Here is a 16753-nt window from a genome sequence, read left to right as displayed (position 1 = left end):
GCGCTAAGTTCCAAATCATGTGTGGTATAGTTCTTTTCATGTACCTTCAGCTGGCGCGATGCGTAAGATATAACCTTTTGGCGTTACATCAACACACAACCCAATCCTTGACGCGAAGCGTCGCAGTATACCACAAAATCATTTGTACCTTCCGGTAGTGCTAAGATTGGCGCGTTGCAGAGCTTATCCTTCAATTTCTGGAACGCCTCTTCCTGTTTGATTCCCCAATCAAACTTCTTATCTTTCTGCGTGAGGAGCGTCAATGGTTGAGCGATTTTTGAAAAATCCTAAATGAATCTTCGATAATAGCCAGCCAAACCCAAGAATTGCCAAATCTCGGTTGGCGTCTTTGGCGTTTCCCAATTCTTGATCGCTTCGATCTTGGTTGGATCCATGTGGATTCCATCTCCATTTACCACGTGCCCAAGGAATTGCACTTCTCGCAGCCAAAACTCGCACTTAGAGAATTTGGCATACAACTGTTCTTTCTTCAGCAGCTCCAAAATAGCTCTTAGGTGTTGTTCATGTTCAGCCTTCGTCTTTGAATAAATCAAAATATCATCGATGAAAACTATCACGAACTTATCCAAATACGGCTTGCAAACTCTATTCATCAAATCTATGAACACTGCAGGTGCGTTTGTCAACCCAAACGGCATAACTAGGAACTCGTAGTGTCCATAACGAGTTCTGAAGGCTGTCTTTGGGATACTCTCCTCTTGTATCCTTAACTGATGGTATCCAGATCGAAGATCGATCTTTTAATAGAAGCTCGAACCTTGCAGTTGGTCAAACAGATCATCAATCCTTGGCAGAGGGTATCTATTCTTGATCGTCAGCTTGTTCAACTCTCTGTAGTCAATGCACATACGGAAGCTACCATCCTTCTTCTTGACAAACAAAACTGGAGCTCCCCAAGGCGAGAAGCTTGGTCGGATAAACCCCTTGTCTAACAACTCTTGAAGTTGTGTCGACAGTTCTTGCATCTCAGACGGAGCAAGTCTATAGGGTGCCTTAGCCACAGGTGCGGCGCCTGGGACTAAATCGATGTGAAATTCTACTTGCCTCAGAGGCGGCAGTCCGGGCAAGTCTTCTGGGAAGACTTCTGGATATTCCCTTACGACAGGGATGTCTCCGATCTTCGGTTCTTCAGCTTTCTTATCTACAATGTGTGCCAGGAAGGCAGCACATCCCTTCTGCAAACACTTTCGCGCTTTCAAGCAGCTGATAGTCCTCAAAGGCGTCTCACGCTTCTCTCCATGAATCACAATTGTTTCACCATCTTCGGTTGGGATACGAACAACCTTTTCATGACAAACTATCTCAGCCTTGTTGCCTGATAACCAATCCATTCCTACTACCACGTCGAAGCTTCCCAACTGGACTGGTAGTAGATCCAGAGCAAACTCACGCTCTCCCAATTCGATCACACAACCTCTGATAACTTCATTGGCTTCTACCAACTTTCCATTAGCCAATTCGATTGAGTACGGAACATCTAATTTACTAGCGGCTAAACCAAGCATATTCTTAAACTCTAATGACACGAAGCTATAATCGGCGCCAGTATCAAATAAAACGGATGCATAGCGTTGGTTTACAGGGAACGTACCAGTAACAACATTGGGATCCTGGCGCGCTTCCCTTGCTTCAATATTAAACACTCTTCCACGGGCTTGGTTCAACTCTGGGCAGTTCCTCTTGTAGTGCCCAAGATCACCACAGTTGAAGCATCCGGATCTTTGCCCATTTCCACCACCATTTCCAGCTTGATTATTCCTCTGGTTACGATTCACAGTGCCCGCTTGATTAGCATTGTTGCCTCGGTTTCCATTACCTCCATTGTTTCCTTGTGGGCGATTTCCATTCCCACCCCGGTTATTATTCCTGTTTCCAAAACCTCCTTGGCCTCCCTGGCTAACACTGGCCCAACAAGAGTCCTTCAAGTGGCCAGATTTCCCACAAGCTTCACATACCTTCAACCCATAACGGCCAGAATGGTGGCGCTGGCAGGTATTACACTTGCGCTGGGTGCCCATGTATCCTTTTCCTCTCCTTCCGCTACCAGCTGTAACCTGAGCTGGCATGCTTGCTTCTCCTTTCTTGGCAACACCACTGGTGCCCTGCTTGAAGTTTGAAAACTTCTGCTTGTTACCTCCTGATGACTCCACATGAGTCTCTTTCTTCTTAGGCTCAGTATCATCGAACTTGTTCAGGCGAATAACCTCCTCTGTGAGAGCCACGCTCAAATCAATTGCCTCAGTAATAGTCGCAGGCTTGGAGGAGGTCACCATGCTTATGATTTGAGGAGCTAATCCCCAAATAAAACGTTCAATCCTTTTGAACTCTGGAGTGACCATGTAGGGTACCATATGCGATAAGTCATGAAACCTCTGAACGTATTCTGCGATCTTTGGACCTTCCATCTTTAAATGCCAGAACTCTGTTTCCAATCTTTGGATTTCAGCGCGGGAACAATACTTTTTGCGCATAAGTTCCTTTAGTTCGGTCCAGGTCAGCGCGTAGGCAGCAGCTTCACCAAGTGTCTGTACTTGCAAATTCCACCAAGATAGGGCTCCATCCAAGAATAGCCCAGAGATATAGGTGACTTGCTGGTCTAGTGCGCATTTGCTCATGCGAAGAACAGATTCAGTTTTCTCAGCCCAACGAACAAAGGCGACACCACCTCCTGTGCCATCAAAGTTGACGGGCTTGCAGTCTAGAAACTGCTTGTAGGTGCACCCTGCACATACATTATAACATGCGAACGGCATTAGCATCTTTGCTAAAGATATCCAATTAGGTCATGGTATGTCTTAACGACTTAGTATTACCATGAGGTGGGTTGTTGTTGCCAGTGTTGCCTGAGTTTCTTCCACTACTCCCTCCTTGAGAGGCGGCGTATTGTGTGATGGCAGCAGCGATGATTTGCTGGAGTTCTGCCTCATTGGTAGGCATTTGCGGTTGTTGACGTCTCGGCGGCATCTTCTAAAGATGTGCTTACGTTGGTCAGGCCATAGTAAAGCGTACGTATATAATGATAGTAATAGTACATAACATCTCATGTTATCAATATATCATTCACATATCATCTCATGTCACAAATATCATTCACACAACATCCCATGTCATAAAAATATAAATAATCAATCAAGCATCAAATATGATAAGAATACTGCGACTGCCATATATCGAGACCACATAGTAAGTGTACAAGTACATCACAGTGTCATACAACATCAATGGACTAAGGGCTACATCACCCCAGTCCAAAAACTATATCAAATCAGTGCCAATACATCAAATACATGTCAACAAAAGTCAGAATCATAATGTAGTCTCCAAAAATGTTGTGTAGTCAAAAGCAATCGCCGTCTTCTCACCAACATCTACCCATACGGTAATGATGAGCTCTACACAAATGGCGGTGGAGGAGGGGGAAAGTGAGTGTAAAACAAACGACGCAACTGGAGCCAGTCCTCCTCCATGGCTCTCTGAGTATGCAAGAAAGAAGCAACCTGCTGCTCTAATGCAAAGAGGCATACAGTATAATCCGGTGGTAAGGGTCGAGAGGGCTGCAAAGGAGTGTGGGTCTGACCCTGGCACTGACACGGCGGCGGCTGAGCTCTCTCAAGCTCCTGAATGCGACGTGTGTGTGCCTCGTGCTGGGCGACAAATGTGACAACTGTGCTTTGGTGTTATTATATGTTTTTTTGTGTTATTATGTGAGTTTTTGTGTTTGGTGATTTTACAATTTAATTAGATTCCGATTTCAAGCTCTAAATCGCTTTCTGGAAGGTTATACACGCACTAATGCGTAAATATAACCAGTTTAATGCAACAAACACTCCGGAATAGTGAAATAGGCTTAACATACCTTAAATAACCTCCACATAACTTAGAAATAAGTTTTGGATGGTTTGGTGTGTTGAAATCAAGTTTGTTCGATCGCAGGGACTATTTGTGCCAAACTGCGAAACTATACCGATTTGTATAGTAACGAACGTTCCGGAACTTTGTCATAAGTTAAACATACCCTAAATATCCTTTACATAGCTCAGAAATAGGCTTTGAGGGGTTCAGTGTGCTTAAATGAACGTATTTGATCAATAGAGACTAAAAGCATTAAAAGTGCATAAGTTTGCATTTTTGCGCATATCTTACGTCCTGAATATATCCGGACATCCAAAAATTTATGTAATCATTAAAATATTTTATTTTAGTGATTGGCATGATAAAATTCCATTCGTCGCGTAATTTAGATCGTTTTTGCTTTCCTTACGACTTCCGTCGTAATTAAGCGAATAACGCAACCGTACGACCAAACGGACCGACATCCGATATGTTTTTGAGCATATTTTAAGTTCCCTATACTTTAACTTTATTTTAGATCCTTGAAATGGGGTTAACGGGGATTAAAAGTGCCAAAAAAATCAAGTTTTACAAGTGCATGGACCATTTTTGAAAAATTCTGGCAGATACATTGAACTTGGTCCATTTTTAGGCATCCATGGTATTTCAAAACAATGTGCCACACATGGATGGTTTTGATCCTTGTTTTGCAATACCATTTGATGGTTTTAAGTATTCCCATGGTTTTGAAAACCATGTGCCCACACGTAAGGTCTAGATCAAAGCACGTTTTTCGACGAACGATCTTAACGGTTCTAGAAATCCTATATATACCCCATCCATTTCACTTCAAAACCCACAATTTGAAATCTGATTTATGCTCTCTATGTAGAAGTATATGCTTCCTACCTGAGAGAAAAATCGGAATCAAATCTTGCGGGGACCTTCTGTAAGCGTTCTTTCGTTCTTTTCATTCGTTTTAGCATTAAAGTCAAACTGCGTTTGACTTTCTACATTGACCAGTTTATGGTCAATGTGAAGTTCGTTTGAACTTCATAACGTGGGCGTAATCACGATGGTTATAGTCCCTAATGACTATACCTACTGATTACCACGTTATCTAGGCTCAATGACGAGTCGTAGTTTCGGCCAAAATACGCATTTACACGTATTTTGTAACCAAACTACTCTAGGATATCAAAACCGTTTGTTTTGATATCAAAACCTGTTTTCTAACTTAACTAAACATGTTTTAGCATGTTTAGCTCGTCATTTTTTTTAGTCTAGTGCTTGTGTAGAGTCGTAAGTCAAGCGGACTAAACACCCGCTTAGACTTTCGAACACGACCCGTTTGGTCGATCATTAGGATGCGACCAAACATGGTTAGTGACCATAGTTGCATGGGGATTAACCTTCCGAGGTTATACCTTATGGTCACCTAGTTTAGGTAGTTGTATGATAAGTAGATTATATGCCTTAGTTAAATTACCAAAATACCCTTTTCATGTATAATTGGTAATTAAGCTTATGTAACCTAAACTTTTGTCACATAACTGATTATACATCATGATTAAGCTTGTATAGGCATATAATACTTGTCATAGGACTAGTTAGACGTTTCGAACGTGCTTTTACGCGCACGACACGTTAAAGTAGCGTGAGCTACCTTAATGGGTCGCAATGGGTCGAAAGCACTTAGGTTAGGTTCCGATTAAGGATGTAGGCTTTGTTAAACCATATCACATGAGTTCCAACACTCATTTGGTTTACAAGACCTCATTCTGTCCGATCTTCCGATTTAGGCGTATATGGTTTAACTAGTGGTGCGATTACTAGGAGCTATTTGATTTCTCTGGTTTGCTCGAGTTTGTTGAAGTTCTATTTGATCGAGGATACTTTGCACTACATGTGAGTACATATTTCCCCTATTTTACTGTTTTTAAATGTTTTGGGGTGATTCATATGTACGAAATGTTTTCAAAGTTTAAACGAGGATTTCAAAAACGATTAAAACGATTTTTACTAAACTAAAAACGATTTCGATAAAGTGAACGAACTTGTTGGTTGTAGTTACATAACGAATGACATTCATTAGCATTGATCAAGCCGACCAGTATTAGGTTATGGTACCATAGGATCTGACAAATCTCGTTACTTTACTACACCCATGGTTATGTGTGGGGGTTGTGGGTAGCGACTGAATCTGATGTTTGTTAACTTACCCTTTGGTGGTTTGTTAATACGAGAATGAGTTGAACGATGGACGAGTCACAAAGGTTTGAATATTGTTAACGAGACGACCATATATAAGTTTTTCACAATTAAAACGATGACGATTTAAACGATTTGGGAACGAGTAAACGATTTGGGAACGATTTGGAAACGATGTTAAACGATTTCGATAAACGATTGGTTTTTGGTTAAGTGTTTAGATAACGAGACGGGGGTAATATGGTGAAAAACATGGTAGATACGCCGCTGGTACTTCTTATATATAAGTGTTTTCATCATATTACATATCGTGGCGTTATTTAGTTCACTTGAGTAAACGATTTTGAAATGATGTCACACAACGATATTTTTCTATGAGATATAAACTATACGAGTTTTTAACGAGTTTTTACAAGATGTTTTACAAATTGGTTTTCTAAAAGCAAATGTTTTTGGGTTAAGAATCATGGCTACGAGGTTTTATAAACTATACCCGCTTGATTTGAGTTGGTTAATTAAGTTGCAATATTATACTCTTTTCAAAACAAAGTTTTTAATAAAGTATTGCAACACTTAAACTAGCCATGAATTCGACACTCTTATAAAACCTATGTACTCGCCAACATTTCTTTGCTGACTAAGTTTTTAGATATGTTTCCGGTGTTGATGCTTGAATGACTACTAGGATGCATGCGTCACATAGGATCTGGACAAGGCCTTAGTGACATAATAATAGTGATAGACAATATAAAACTTGTTTATTCTGTGTTAAGACAATGTAATGTTTTAATTTTATCAATAAAACGAAACACTTTTTGTATCCATGGTTGTGAAACAATAGCTTCTGTTACAACACCCCCCGACGTTTCCGCCACGGTTTGTTGTCCTACGTGGTCGGGGCGTGACAGAAGAAAGTTGGTATCAGAGCCAATGGTTATAGGGAATTAGGTTATTAGTAATGTTTTGACCTAGACTATAACTTTAGGACCCTAACACAAGTTTACTTGTGTTTAGATTTTAAAACAATACCGTCACCTATCCTTAGGTGAACCACAACGAGAACACAAATCCGAATCTGCTTCGAAAATTAATCATCCGTTCTAGGATGATTGATTACTAGGTTTTGAACCCTTCGTTATAAGGTTTCGAACCCTTTAAGTTTTCAAAATCTCGTCAAAGTTTGGGTCTAAATAGTGTGAACACGTGCGAACTGGAAGAGTGGGTGCCTGTACCCTGGGTCTTCTGTCTAAGGCTAGAGTGTTCGTACAAATCCGCAGTATCGAACCAGTCACTCTTACCTGGGAACTCTTGGGGTGAGTGTCCACTTATAGGCGAGCATGTCTTCGGCGATACATTATATTAACCCATTTACTTTGATTAATCTCTGCGTGTCGTTTGTTTGTTCGAGGTAACGAACAAATGATCGCCTCTCTTGCGTTTTGTCGATGCCTCTTGTGTTTTTCCAATTGTCGATCCCGCTCATGGAGGAGCATTCAATCTGAATGCAAACGAGGCCCGAGATGACCACCTCTTTGTCGATGGTACCTTTCTGGTGAATGGTACGTTTCTTGTTAACAATCGACCTGCATCTATTCTTTTTTTGATTCTGGAGCCGATAAAACTTTTGTTTCTTTGTCTTTTGAGCCTTTGCTTGCGATACCTAGAACTAAACTGAGGAAACCCTTATCTGTCAAAGTTGCTTCTAGTAAACCTCTTGTTCTCGACCTGTTATTCGTGGTTGTCAATTGAACCTTGATAACCATCTTTTTCCCATTGACCGCACGCCGATGCAACTTGGGAGTTTCGATATTATCGTGGGGATGGATTGGTTAACCAAACATCATGCTGAGGTGGTTTGTTTTGATAAGATTGTTCGTATTCCTCTTCCGTCTGGCGATGTTTTGGAAGTTCGTGGCGAGAAGCCATCTGGCGGTTTGAAGCTTATGTCGTGTACAAAGGCCCAGAGTTATTTGAGAAAAGGATATGTTCCTTTCTAGCACATTTCACCGAGGAGAAAGACAAGAGTAAGAGTATTCAGGATATTCCGATTGTTCGGGATTATCCAGAGGTGTTTCCTGATGAACTGCCTGGTTTGCCTCCAGTTCGTCAAGTCCAGATTCATTTTGACCTCGTACCCATAGCCAACCCAATTGCAAAAGCGCCTTATCAACTTGCACCGTTGGAGATGCAAGAATTATCGAAGCAGCTTCAAGATTTATCTGATAAAGGATTCATTCGACCGAGCTTTTCACCTTGGGGAGCTCCTGTCCTCTTTGTGAAAAAGAAAGATGGGTCTTTTTGAATGTGTATCGATTATCGTGAGCTGAATAAGCTTACCATCAAGAATCAATATCCCCTACCTCGAATTGATGATCTCTTCGACCAGCTGCATGGTGCTTCATGCTTTTCCAAGATCGATCTGCGTTCTGGGTATCATCAACTTCGTGTTCTCGAAGAAGATATTTCCAAAACTGCTTTCCACACAAGATATGGCCATTACGAGTTTACAGTCATGCCTTTTGGTTTGACAAATGCTCCAGCCATCTTCATGGACTTAATGAATAGGGTCTGTAAACCTTATTTAAACAAGTTCATTATTGTGTTCATCGACGATTTTCTTGTCTATTCGAAGTCTCGAGCCGAGCACGAGCAACACCTTCGTTTGACTTTGGAACTCCTAAAGAAGGAACAACTTTTTGCTAAATTCTCCAAGTGTGAATTCTGGCTTAAAGAAGTTCAATTCTTGGGTCATATAGTCAATGAGCAGGGTATTCATGTGGATCCATCCAAGATTGCTGCTATTAAGGAGTGGAATACACCGACAACGCCGACAGAGATTCGATCTTTTCTTGGTCTTGCTGGTTATTATCGTCGATTCATTTCAAATTTCTCGAAGATTGCGGTTCCACTCACTGCTTTGACTCAGAAGAATAAGCCTTTTGAGTAGGGACCCAAGCAAAAAGAAGCGTTCCAAATGCTGAAGCAGAAGCTTTGTAATGCTCCTGTTCTATCTCTGCTTGAGGGAAGCGATGATTTCGTTGTTTACTGCGATGCGTCCAACTTAGGCCTTGGTTGCGTCCTCATGCAACGAGGTAAAGTTATTGCATATGCATCTAGACAGCTGAAAATTCATGAGAAGAACTACACGACTCATGATCTTGAGTTAGGAGCCGTGGTTTTCGCGCTGAAAATCTGGAGACACTACCTCTATGGAACGAAGTGTGTGGTTTTTACAGACCACAAAAGTCTCCAGCATATTCTTAATCAGAATGAGCTGAACATGAGGCAATGACGTTGGGACGAGCTCTTGAGCGATTACGATTGCGAGATTCGCTACCACCCTGGTAAGGTGAATGTCGTAGCCGATGCGCTTAGTCGAAAGGAGTGAGTCAAGCTTCATTCTGTTTGAACTCTATCTGATATTCAATCTCGTCTCCTTCAAGCTCAGCAATTTTGTGTTTCACAAAATTTGATGGGTAAGGAATTACCACGTCAGCTTGAGCTTAAACTCAAAGCAAAAGACGATGGTTTGCTCTATTTCAAGGATCGTTTGTGGATTCTGAAACAAGACGATCTTCGCACCTTGGTAATGAACGAATCTCATAAGTCTCGATATTCTATCCATCCTGGTGCTGATAAAATGTATAAGGATCTTCGTACTCAGTGCTGGTGGCCTGGTAAGAAGAAGGATGTTGCCATGTACGTATCGAAATGCCTAACTTGTCTCAAAGTTAAGGCTGAACATCAACGGCCTTCTAGGTTGCTTGTACAACCAGAGATACCGGTTTGGAAGTAGGAGAGCCTTGCGATGGATCTCATCACTAAATTACCGCGTACGTCTAAAGGTCATGATGCTATTTGGGTTGTTATCGATCGATTAACGAAGTCAGCTCATTTTCTTCCGATTCGCGAGGATCTATCTGCTGATAAACTTGCAAAGATTTATGTTGATGAGATCATATCACGACATGGTGTTCCTTTGGATATCATTTCTGATCATGATGCTCGATTTTCATCTCACTTCTGGAAGACCATGCAATCTGCTATGGGAACCCAACTAAATCTAAGCACTGCTTATCATCCCCAAACAGATGGACAATCCGAGAGGACGATTCAAACTTTGGAGGATATGCTTAGAGCATGCGTGATAGACTTTGGTGGTAATTGGGATTCTCATCTGCCAATGATCGAGTTCTCTTACAACAATAGTTATCATGCTAGCATCAATATGGCACCATTTGAAGCTCTCCACGGTTGAAAATGTCGTTCACCTGTCTGTTGGTACGAGACCGGTGAAGCTCAGCTTACTGGACCTAAGCTCGTTCTAGAAACAACAGATAAAATCAAGAAAATTCGCAATAATCTTGTGACAGCTAGAAGCCGTCAAAAGAGTTATGCGGATATGCGACGCAAGCCCTTGGAATTTCAAGTCGGAGACTGTGTCCTACTCAAGGTTTCACCTTGGAAAGGGGTCGTGAGACTTGGAAAGAAAGGAAAACTTGCACCTCGATATGTGGGACCATTCAAGATCGTGGAAAGAATTGGGAAAGTTGCCTATCGACTAGAGCTACCTCCAGAGCTTGGAAATATTCATCCGACTTTTCACGTGTCCAATTTGCGTAAGTGTTTAGCTGACGCTGATCTTCACATTCCTCTCGACGAGATCCAAATCGATGAAACGATGCACTTTGTCGAAAGACCCGTGGAGATAGTGGACCGTACTTTCAAGCAGTTGAAGAACAAACGGATTCATTTGGTTAAAGTTCGTTGGGAGTCCAAACGTGGCCCAGAATTTACTTGGGAACGTAAGGACCAAATGATGACCACATATCCGCATTTGTTTTCACAAGCTTCCTCTAGGTAAAATTTCGGGACGAAATTTCCTGAAGTAGGGGAGACTGTAACAACTGTGCTCTTTAATCGATGTACGATATAAAAAAATGTTGATTATTAATAAAAGAAGGTGCTTTGGTGTTATTATATGTGTTTTTGTGTTATTATGTGAGTTTTTGTGTTTGGTGATTTTACAATTTAATTAGATTCCGATTTCAAGCTCTAAATCGCTTTCTGGAAGGTTATACGCGCACTAATGCGTAAATATAACCAGTTTAATGCAACAAACACTCCGGAATAGTGAAATAGGCTTAACATACCTTAAATAACCTCCACATAACTTAGAAATAAGTTTTGGATGGTTTGGTGTGTTGAAATCAAGTTTGTTCGATCGCAGGGACTATTTGTGCCAAACTGCGAAACTATACCGATTTGTATAGTAACGAACGTTCCGGAACTTGATCATAAGTTAAACATACCCTAAATATCCTTTACATAGCTTAGAAATAGGCTTTGAGGGGTTCAGTATGCTTAAATGAACGTATTTGATCAATAGAGACTAAAAGCGTTAAAAGTGCATAAGTTTGCATTTTTGCGCATATCTTACGTCCTGAATATATCCGGACATCCAAAAATTTATGTAATCATTAAAATATTTTATTTTAGTGATTGGCATGATAAAATTCCATTCGTCGCGTAATTTAGATCGTTTTTGCGTTCGTTACGACTTCCGTCGTAATTAAGCAAATAACGCAACCGTACGACCAAACGAACCGACATCCGATATGCTTTTGAGCATATTTTAAGTTCCCTATACTTTAACTTTATTTTAGATCCTTGAAATGGGGTTAACGGGGATTAAAACTGCCAAAAAATCAAGTTTTACAAGTGCATGGACCATTTTTGAAAAATTCTGGCAGATACATTGAACTTGGTCCATTTTTTAGGCATCCATGGTATTTCAAAACAATGTGCCACACATGGATGGTTTTGATCCTTGTTTTGCAATACCCTTTGATGGTTTTAAGTATTCCCATGGTTTTGAAAACCATGTGCCCACATGTAAGGTCTAGATCAAAGCACGTTTTTCGACGAACGATCTTAACGGTTCTAGAAATCCTATATATACCCCATCCATTTCACTTCAAAACCCACAATTTGAAATCTGATTTATGCTCTCTAAGTGGAAGTATATGCTTCCTACCTGAGAGAAAAATCGGAATCAAATCTTGCGGGGACCTTCTGTAAGCGTTCTTTCGTTCTTTTCATTCGTTTTAGCATTAAAGTCAAACTGTGTTTGACTTTCTGCATTGACCAGTTTATGGTCAATGTGAAGTTCGTTTGAACTTCATAACGTGGGCGTAATCACGATGGTTATAGTCCCTAGTGACTATACCTACTGATTACCACGTTATCTAGGCTCAGTGACGAGTCGTAGTTTCGGCCAAAATACGCATTTACACGTATTTTGTAACCAAACTACTCTAGGATATTAAAACTGTTTGTTTTGATATCAAAACCTGTTTTCTAACTTAACTAAACATGTTTTAGCATGTTTAGCTCGTCATTTTTTTAGTCTAGTGCTTGTGTAGAGTCGTAAGTCAAGCGGACTAAACACCCGCCTAGACTTTCGAACACGACCCGTTTGGTCGATCATTAGGATCCGACCAAACATGGTTAGTGACCATAGTTGCATGGGGATTAACCTTCCGAGGTTATACCTTATGGTCACCTAGTTTAGGTAGTTGTATGATAAGTAGATTATATGCCTTAGGTAAATTACCAAAATACCCTTTTCATGTATAATTGGTAATTAAGCTTATGTAACCTAAACTTTTGTCACATAACTGATTATACATCTTGATTAAACTTGTATAGGCATATAATACTTGTCATAGGACTAGTTAGACGTTTCGAACGTGCTTTTGCGCGCACGACACGTTAAAGTAGCGTGAGCTACCTTAATGGGTCGCAATGGGTCGAAAGCACTTAGGTTAGGTTCCGATTTAGGATGTAGGCTTTGTTAAACCATATCACATGAGTTCCAACACTCATTTGGTTTACAAGACCTCATTCTGTCCGATCTTCCGATTTAGGCGTATATGGTTTGACTAGTGGTTCGATTACTAGGAACTATTTAATTTCTCTGGTTTGCTCGAGTTTGTTGAAGTTCTATTTGATCGAGGATACTTTGCACTACATGTGAGTACATAGTTCCCCTATTTTACTGTTTTTAAATGTTTTGGGGTGATTCATATGTACGAAATGTTTTCAAAGTCTAAACGAGGATTTCAAAAACGATTAAAACGATTTTTACTAAACTAAAAACGATTTCGATAAAGTAAACGAACTTGTTGGTTGTAGTTACATAACGAATGACATTCATTAGCATTGATCAAGCCGACCAGTATTAGGTTATGGTACCATAGGATCAGACAAATCCCGTTACTTTACTACACCCATGGTTATGTGTGGGGGTTGTGGGTAGCGACTGAATTTGATGTTTGTTAACTTACCCTTTGGTGGTTTGTTAATACGAGAATGAGTTGAACGATGGACGAGTCACAAAGGTTTGAATGTTGTTAACGAGACGACCATATATAAGTTTTTCACAATTAAAACGATGACGATTTAAACGATTTGGGAACGAGTAAACGATTTGGGAACGATTTGGAAACGATGTTAAACGATTTCGATAAACGATTGGTTTTTGGTTAAGTGTTTAGATAACGAGACGGGGGTAATATGGTGAAAACATGGTAGATACGCCGCTGGTACTTCTTATATATAAGTGTTTTCATCATATTACATATCGTGGCGTTATTTAGTTCACTTGGGTAAACGATGTCACACAACGATATTTTTCTATGAGATATAAACTATACGAGTTTTTAACGAGTTTTTACAAGATGTTTTACAAATTGGTTTTCAATAAGCAAATGTTTTTGGGTTAAGAATCATGGCTACGAGGTTTTATAAACTACACCCGCTTGATTTGAGTTGGTTAATTAAGTTGCAATATTATACTCTTTTTAAAACAAAGTTTTTAATAAAGTATTGCAACACTTAAACTAGCCATGAATTCGACACTCCTATAAAACCTATGTACTCGCCAGCATTTCTTTGCTGACTAAGTTTTTACATATGTTTCCGGTGTTGGTGCTTGAATGACTACTAGGATGCATGCGTCACATAGGATCTGGACAAGGCCTTAGTGACATAATAATAGTGATAGACAATATAAAACTTGTTTATTCTGTGTTAAGACAATGTAATGTTTTAATTTTATCAATAAAACGAAACACTTTTTGTATCCATGGTTGTGAAACAATAGCTTCTGTTACAACACTCCCCGACATGAACGGGATCATGCTCAAGCACAGGGTCTAGAGCGGCTGCATGCTCAGGGGCGATGGCAGGCTCGGGATCATCAAAGGCCATCTCAAAATCAAACTCAGGGTCGATGGGATCTACTGGGTCTACAGGGTCGACTGGATCCTCCATAGGCTGATCCATAGGTATAAACTCTATATCCTGATCTGGGTCGAATCCTGGGGGAAAGATAAGATCGGAATCCTCCACATCATCGTGGTCGAAAACAAGGCTATGAACAGGGGCAACAGAAGATGCCTGGTCAGGATCCGAATCATGTGAAAAGTGTTGTGCGCTCCGAGTGTGGGAAGGTGCGGAGGCCACAGACTCGAAGGAGTCTGGAGCAGGTGAGTGTGCAGGTGACTCCGCAGCTGGAGCATCTGCGAGGAGTAAAATCCTCCGTCGGCTATAAGGGCCTCGCCCTCCTCATCGTCCTCTAGGAGATCATCGTCAAATAGATCAATATCGCCATCAGCATCGGCGTCAAGAAGCAAATCGTAAGCAGGATAAACAGCTAAGGGTATGGGAGCAGGGATCTCTACAAGCGGTAAGTCCCCAATAAGAGGGCCATCAGCGAGCTCATCAGCCTCGTCAGGTAGCGCGAAGGGCTGAAAGTCGTCCTCGTCCGTGCTAGTAACGTCCGACGTGTGCACCTCGTGCTCTGAAGATGCTAGGTCATCTGATACTATAGATCTAGGGCATGTGGTGTCTGAGTCGCCAGTGCCGGGCGAGTCCATGTGTCTGTAACATAAACACAAATATGCACAAATAATCAGTCATACAATCAGGTAAACACATTAGTCACCAAGTAAGAAATCACATAATTCTCCAAGTCCCACTAGCCTCCCAGTCTCCTAGACTGACACTCCTAGTCCCACTAGCCAAATTCCTCCCAGTCTCTAAGACTGCTCTATCATCTACCTCGACCTCTTAGATCGAGCCTCGGCCTCCAAGACCGAGCCTCAGCCTCCAAGACTGAGCCTACTCTTCCTAGTCTTACTAGCCATCTACCTCGATCTCTTAGATCGAGCCTCGGTCTCCAAGACCGAGCCTACTCTTCCTAGTCTTACTAGCCATCTACCTCGATCTCTTAGATCGAGCCTCGGTCTCCAAGACCGAGCCTCAGCCTCCAAGACTGAGCCTACTCTTCCTAGTCTTACTAGCCATCTACCTCGATCTCTTAGATCGAGCCTCGGTCTCCAAGACCGAGCCTCAGCCTCCAATACTGAGCCTAAAAATAATATATAAAATGTGCTCAACATTTGTTTGTAAAAACGTTTTGGATCTTGACTTAAGTGGTATGCAGTAAAAATGTTTTCGTGAGAACCCTAGTGATCATAGTCTAGACTCGAGAAGGAATCCTAGTTCGCTATGATCAGAGCTCTGATACCAAGCTGTTACACCATGGCTTTGCGGAAGCGTGGTTAATTTGGTGTGACTTCTTAATACCATAGCTTAATCATAACAAAGCTATATGAATTTAAAACCATGCAAGATCATCCATTAATTTAGGTTCGAAAAGTAAAATACCATAACATTGTCTTAGCGGAAACACATCCTAACAACATAAACAGTGTTCAACAGACACAAACATCATCATGACATAAACACAGTTTAAGAACTGTGACTCGTCCAGGAAAAAGTCACATCCCTTAAACTTGGATGACCTCGTAACTAGTGCAGCGGGAAAACGTGCCATACCGTGCCAGATCCTTTAATTCCCTGAAATACATGTAAGTTGAAAAATCAACAATAATGTTGAGCGAGTTCATGTGTCAGTGAGCAAATAAACCTTTGTTTGTATAAAATCCTGTTATGTAGCAAATAAGGAAAAAAAGAGATCACCAATGGTTTGCAAGGCCATTGATATGTGTGAAATGCAAGTAAGAAGGCTCAAACCTAGCAGATTTATGCGTTGGGTACAAAGTCACCCCGAGGTCCGTTATGCTGGGCCTGGGGCTGGGCTCGCTACACCCAGATAGATCTACCGCTCCTGCCCCTCGGTCCTATCCTGAGGATTAATGACCTCAAGTTTCCGCCTACCCATTCACATGATCTAAGTAATAACCCTCCTTACGCTAACCATACCATGTAAGAAATATTCGTATTCATAGTAACATGTATTTCACCCTCGCAGTTTAGAAAAGTATGGATGTAGTTAGTGAAAAGGCGAGGGGGATGAGTTGTCATTCAGGAGAGACCCCGTTTTCGTATCTTGGGATTCGCGTTGGTGCAAATATGTGTGACAACTGCCACTTTTCGGTAACTTTCTTACACTTAAAATACTCATTTTTAGCTACATTTTTATGTATTTTGAACACCTGAACTGCGTATTTCATGGCATACACTTAGAATACTCATGGAATACTTACTTAGGATGCATATGATTCATTTTTATTAAGTGCATTTGAAACAGTTTAAACAATGCATCGAAACTACTAGAAAAGCACCTAGTAAACTGAAATTCTGACGAAAACGCAGGATC

This window comes from Helianthus annuus, chromosome 10 (genome assembly GCF_002127325.2).
Source record: "Helianthus annuus cultivar XRQ/B chromosome 10, HanXRQr2.0-SUNRISE, whole genome shotgun sequence".
NCBI classification, from domain to species: Eukaryota; Viridiplantae; Streptophyta; class Magnoliopsida; order Asterales; family Asteraceae; genus Helianthus; species Helianthus annuus.
Note: the sequence above shows the minus strand (reverse complement) of the source record.